This window comes from Pectinophora gossypiella, chromosome 16 (assembly GCF_024362695.1).
Source record: "Pectinophora gossypiella chromosome 16, ilPecGoss1.1, whole genome shotgun sequence".
Lineage (NCBI taxonomy): Eukaryota > Metazoa > Arthropoda > Insecta > Lepidoptera > Gelechiidae > Pectinophora > Pectinophora gossypiella.
In genome coordinates this window covers 15,543,150-15,550,071 of record NC_065419.1, presented here as the reverse complement: position 1 = coordinate 15,550,071, position 6,922 = coordinate 15,543,150, and the positions used below count along the sequence as shown (strand labels likewise).

At 38.8% G+C, this 6,922-nt stretch overlaps 1 long non-coding RNA gene across 1 annotated transcript; it reads left to right on the top strand.

The window, feature by feature from the left end:
- The first annotated feature begins 220 nt into the window (after positions 1–220).
- Positions 221–2,709, top strand: LOC126373912 (uncharacterized). Its single transcript, XR_007567366.1, has 2 exons — positions 221–1,315; positions 2,447–2,709. It is a non-coding gene; the product is annotated as an uncharacterized LOC126373912 (long non-coding RNA).
- The last annotated feature ends 4,213 nt before the right edge of the window (positions 2,710–6,922 follow it).

Sequence of the window (6,922 nt, the reverse complement as noted above, 5' to 3'; positions counted from 1 at the left end):
ATTAAGAAAGGAATTCCCGAAATTCCCACGGGAACGGGAATTAGCGGGAAAATCCTTTTGTATGAAAAATCTAAACCACTCAAGTTAGACGTTTGAAATTTGGCATGCAGGTACTTTAGTAAACTTAAAGCTTAGTTGCAACAGGATATTACAAAATTCCCACGGTAACGGTAGTTAGCGGGAAAAAACATTTGATAGCGCGACAGCGAAATATTGAAAATCTAAATATTATGTTAACTGTAAACAACACGTGCGGCTAGCAAACAAACAACACCTGCACTTGTTTACGACACACGTGCAAGGTACGGTAGTGGGGACAACCCTTATAAGACGGCGAGCCGCACGAGTTGTACCATTCTTGTGTCGAACTCCGTACAGAGAACATCCAATAAAAGTAATCCGTGACAGTGAGCCATTGTTTAACTGGCGCTATGCGTCCTCCACAAAGGTCACTGTTACCTTGGGATCAGAGTATAATATTCGTACTCTAACATCAGAAGTAGAGGATCGTCCTGCTGCCCACCCATTATATTGAAAAAGACGGCCTCAAAGGATGAAACTAAGTTTCAAATACTCGTATTATCCTGATAAGATAATAATCGTGGATGGAGTCAGGTGTTTAATTAATTAAAACTAAGGCTAAACTTGGAATTGGACCTGAATATAAAAATTGGACCTGGACTTGAGCCGTGGCATATTCATCACAATGTCTATGTACTGTCAGGATCGAGGATAATGGTGCCTACCTGCATTTGAATACTGTTGTTACGGTGAGTCGTTTTCATACTGGAACTTTATTGTTATTGACTTCATTGCTGGGTGTATTTTAATTTTTAATAATGAGGAAATTGATTTCAAATTAACTTGAAAGTACTATTTCTCTTTATTTTAAAACAAAATTGACGAGACATATTCCCGCAATACGTGTCAATCATAATTCAAACCGCGTTTTCAAATCGGTTTTCATCATCGTCAAATCTTGGCATTTTGGTCTAAAAATGTTTTGAATTGGTGCAGACACGCTAACGCTGCGTGGTTTAAGCTGTATTTTCTCACTCCAAGCAATAAAGAAATGAACTTTCGTTAAATTACAACGTGATTTGTAATCTACCGTCATTAATAAAATAATCTTTATAAACCGATTGAAAGAGTCATGTGAATGTGATAATACACCTAGTTATTTTGTTTCATGTGACCACTGCTACATGACGACGAGTGAATGACAAACGGCGAAGGCGTTACAGCATGGCACAGTCTGAGAGTGGCAGCCGTGCCGCGTGTGTGCCGTGTGGTGGTGACTTCGTGGCAGCGTATTGTATACTAAGCTGGCGCTTGATTGCCAATAACCGCCATTTCTTTTAATAGATTATCAGAATGACCGAACAATCTTCAGAAAGCAAGAAACGTTTCGATTCCAAATGTGCTAAAGTAAAATTATTTCATCCAGGAGACTTTGTGCTTTGTAAAGATACCCAATGGTCTAATAACAAGCTAGGTCCTAAATATTTAGGGCCATATCAAATTGTAAAAATTATTGGCAATGATCGATACGAAATACAAAGTCCTGGCCAAAAAAATACTACAATAGCTCATGAACATCTCAGATTAATACCAAACCTGAATTTAGAATGATCCGTGATAGCAGTTTACAAGAAATAAAAAAAAAATGGTTGTAAAGGTCACTTGTCAAAACAAGCCACAAAATAGCCTCTTGAGTTCATCGAATATTTCTGAGACTGGAACTGCTGCTAATCCAAGCAACTAAAGCCTCTGAGTTTGGCAAACGTCCCTTTCACCGTGATGTTGTTGAAACAAGCTATATTTTCGGCCGCTGAGTTTGACAACTGAACCTTCAGCCAGAACAAGCTTATAAAAATTTAAGCCTCTGAGTCTGGCGAAAAGTAAAATCACCAGAAGCAACAACCAACAAATATCAAAAACAAGCCACAAAATAGCCTCTGAGTTCATCGAATATTTCTGAGACTGGAACTGCTGCTAATCCAAGCAACTAAAGCCTCTGAGTTTGGCAAACGTCCCTTTCACCGTGATGTTGTTGAAACAAGCTATATTTTTGGCCGCTGAGTTTGTCTACTGAACTTTCAACCAGAACAAGCTTATAAAATTTAAGCCTCTGAGTCTGGCGAAAAGTAAAAACTATTTGGTTGATTAACATCTTCACCTATTTTAATCCGATCTTTGAACAAATAACGGACTAGGAAACTATTATTTTTTAATTTGTGAGATCGTATCGATGGAACGATATAGACTTACAACTGGGCGTTACAATGCAATTTAAAAAATGAAACGATTATTATTGAATTTGCCAATTGTAAGCTCCTGTCGATGCACCGATATAGACTTAGTCAGTTGTTGACTTAACAGCACAAATACTTAATTACAAATTGAATATGCTACTACAGTGAACTAAAAGATACCCTTGTTTCAGAATAAACGCAAGCTCAGAGCACGAGCTGCGTATCAGTATGGCCGTGATAGCGCGACAGCGAAATATTGAAAATCTAAATATTATGTTAACTGTAAACAACACGTGCGGCTAGCAAACAAACAACACCTGCACTTGTTTACGACACACGTGCAAGGTACGGTAGTGGGGACAACCCTTATAAGACGGCGAGCCGCACGAGTTGTACCATTCTTGTGTCGAACTCCGTACAGAGAACATCCAATAAAAGTAATCCGTGACAGTGAGCCATTGTTTAACTGGCGCTATGCGTCCTCCACAAAGGTCACTGTTACCTTGGGATCAGAGTATAATATTCGTACTCTAACACATTTGTATGAAAAAAACAAATCTAAATAAAAGGAGAAACTGACTGACTCAATGACTGACATATCAACGCATAGCCTGAACGGCTAAACGTAGGCATTTGAAATTTGGAAGGGACATAGCTTAGGTACCGTAGAGGTGCACTAAGAAAGGAATTCCCGGAATTCCCACGGGAACGGAAATTAGCGGGAAAATCTTTTTGTATGAAAAATCTAAACCGCTTAAGTTAGACGCTTGAAATTTGGCATGCAGGTACTTTAGTAAACTTAAAGCTTAGTTGCAACAGGATATTACAAAATTCCCACGGGAACGGTAGTTAGCGGGAAAAAACATTTGTATGAAAAAATCAAATCTAAATAAAAGGAGAAACTGACAGACTCAGTGACAGACACATCAACGCATAGCCTGAACGGCTAAACGTAGGCATTTGAAATTTGGAAGGAACATAGCTTAGGTACCGTAGAGGTGCACTAAAAAAGGAATTCCCGGAATTCCCACGGGAACGGAAATTAGCGGGAAAATCCTTTTGTATGAAAAATCTAAACCGCTTAAGTTAGACGCTTGAAATTTGGCATGCAGGTACCTTAGTTAACTTAAAGCTTAGTTGCAGGATATTGCAAAATTCCCACGGAAACGGGAGTTAGCGGGAAAAAAACATTTGTATGAAAAAATCGAAAACGCGTAAGATAGATGTTTTCAATTCAATTCAATTAAATTATTTATTGCATTCCATGTAGTACAATGGGGTGTTACATAGGCATAGGAACTAAAACATGGACCCTGTAGGGCACAGCAACGTTGAAGGGAAGAGAGGAAGTGTGTATTAAAATTAAAACTCAATGAACAATCAATTAAAAAAAAATCAATTCAATCAATTGATTGCATGCATGCATACCTTAGTAAAAATAAAGTTTATTTTTGGCTGTATTTTGAAAAATGGGAGTTATTGGGAAAAAAATTGTATGAAAAAATCTAAACTGCATAAGTTAGATGCTTGAAATTTGATATGCACTCCCACACACACAAAGATCTCTCTCTTATATAACACGCCACGCGGACGAAGTCGCGGGCAAAAGCTAGTTTTATATAAAATTACATTATTATTACACTTAAGATAATACAATCTGTCACATAATCAGAAACATACGTAACTTCGTCACGTCCAAAATATCTAAATATTAATTCGAAAACATATTAGAAAATCATTGGATTAGATCCGTACTAGGGATCCGAACCTACGACCTCACAATGAGAGTCGAGGGTTTTTCCAACTGGGCTACTACGGCTCAAAGTAGTTACTCAGTAAATTATAAGAACCGGAAACGATTAGGAGACTTCATGTCCTTTATACGGCCTCTGTGGTCCAGTGGTTGAGTGTTGGACTCACGATCCGGAGGCCCCGGGTTCGAATCCCGGTAGGGGCATATCACAAAAATCACTTTGTGATCCCTAGTTTGGTTAGGACATTACAGGCTGATCACCTGATTGTCCGAAAGTAAGATGATCCGTGCTTCGGTAGGCACGTTAAGCCGTTGGTCCCGGTTACTATTTACTGATTTACATATGGTTCACCACCTGTCACGTGGGTCTAAGAGAAAGCTCGATGTGGTGTGAGTACTTAGTTCATCTTGCGATGGATGTACCTCTGACTACCCTAATTTGGATATAGTCGTGAGTTTATAGTGTTAAATTATGTGTTTATAAGCATCTGCACACACAGCTTCCTATCTCCTTGAACTATTGTGTAAACCAGCGAACAAGGTGGGATCACGAGTTTCCAATAACGCGCGCACGCGCTACCAGACTGAACCTTTGTATGTAGGCCGTGTGTCCCCCGCCCCCCGCATACCCTACCCCCCACAGGGCCCCTCGCCGACATTTGCAAAGGTTGGCGTGAACTTTGCGCGCTCGGAAATTGCGCGCCCCGCGACGCATAAATCAAACGTATGGCTCCCGGTTCATTTCCACTACATTGGGCAACATGGAGATAGGAGCTGGGAGGGACTTTGCAGGAACAAACAGTAGATAACTCTCTCATCGTCGTAATCCTGGCACCAGAGTGTTTGAGGTTGGTCATCGAGCTTTACTCGTGCAAGGACCTTTATACCGATAGACAGCCTTAAAGTAAATTTTTACCTACCTAAGGGAACCGAGATCCTACAAGTAAAATAAACGTGCTAACGATTCGGTAGACCCGAGTTCGAATCTCAGTAAGGATATAACACAAAAATCAATATGATCCCTAGTTTGGTTAGGACAAAACAAACTGATCATCTGACTGTTCGAAAATGAGTTGATCCGTGCTTCAGAGAGCGCGTTAAGTGGATCCCGATGAACTAAGTAAGTATGTAGGGGTTACATGAGCCATGTCCGGGACCTTTGGCAAATCAATTGGGTTGATGACGTCTGTCATTGACCTCACAACCCACACAACATAAGAAGCAAATGCAACAGATGATCAGCAGAAGTAGCTATAAAGAAAGCTGATATGTTCGTGACATATCAGCTTTCCATTATTTTTGTCTGACATCATACTAGCTACCGTTAAACAAACTTTGCCTACTAAGTCCTGCCTCCAAAGATCTACCTCCTCCTTTATACAAGAATGCGCTCCGCTATCGGAAGCGCGGGAGTCGGCGATGATTTATTCGGACACATTCGGCCGTATTCGCCAACCTTCGATAATAACCGGACACCTTTTGTTTTGGAAAATACGAGAATAGCGTTTAATGGGGATTATTCTCGTTGTCTCTAACTTATCCTGCCTAGAGGAAAGCCCGGTGAGGTGTGGGTAGTTCTACTTGCGATAGACGTGTTATGTTGTCTCTAACATACCTACTATTCCTTGTTCGGGAGCTACTGTACTGTTCTTTAATATTGTTTCAGACTATCTATGGTGATATATTTGTCCGGCAAAGTAATTAACCTACAATAAGACACGACAAAGAATCTATACGGGTAATAGTTCATTACTATTTTCATCTTAGAACTTCAAATAGGACATTTCACGGAGTCAAAGGGAAATTATAAAATGGTAATCTAGAAATTGAAACTAGTGTAAAATGATTAAAAATCAATCGAATTTTTCTTCTTCACATTCACATTTTCATATTTTAATTACGAATTAAGTAACAACGAGTACGACGTTTGACAGCTTTAATTTATTTGACAGCTAAAATTCGTTTTGACGTTTCGCAATAAGTATCTCATGAGACTAAGTTGTAAAATTGAAAATCAAACGAACTTGTAAGTGAAGTTCGATGACAATTATGTGAGCAGCTTCATTCGACGCGATTTATTGTTAACATAGTGTAGTTATGCCCCCACGCATCAGCCTTGCACGGATTTTTAGAGATATAGTAGGATTTAAAAAACGATATATGGCAACACTGAGTACTGGTTTTTCCTGTCGTTCGCACATTTTCTTCATTTTGTTTAAAGTAATTTAAGTTATTTCACATTTTATTTACAAACTAGGGTGGGTTTTTCTTCATTTCTTTTAAGTTTGTTAACTAAGTGTGTACATATACTTAATGCTTCCTTTGCTTTAGGGAGGGTGTGTATAAATCGCGTCGAATGAAGCTGCTCACATAATTGTCATCGAACTTCACTTACAAGTTCGTTTGATTTTCAATTATGTTTCGCAGCTTCATTCTTTGCGATTTATTGTTAACATAGTGTAGATGTTCAGAGAAAAATGTGAAATAATCACTCTTCAATACTGGAAAGGTGATAAAATTACTCAAAAAGAAAGGAACTAAGGTAAGTGTTGTTTCATAACTTTTATTTAATAACAAAAATAATTTAACGTTTGACATGCATAATCGTAGTAGATAGTTCTAATTAATGTTTGTTATTTTTACAGGTGCTCTGAAGACAGAATGGAATTTGCGAACTGGTTAGGATCTGGAACAACAGTTCTATCATAAAATTTTGCGAACACTGAAGATGAATTAGACCAACCAGCGGTGCTCCTGATCAAGTCTATGCTTACACCAAGTTTATTAGCAGAAGATGTGGCTGCGTGCCGTGTACTGTGAGCATTAAATACTGAAGTATCTATACCGCTACTACTAAGAACATCTTTAATCCAACGACTGAGTGTTTGTGGTGATAGTTTTGAATATGGTCGTC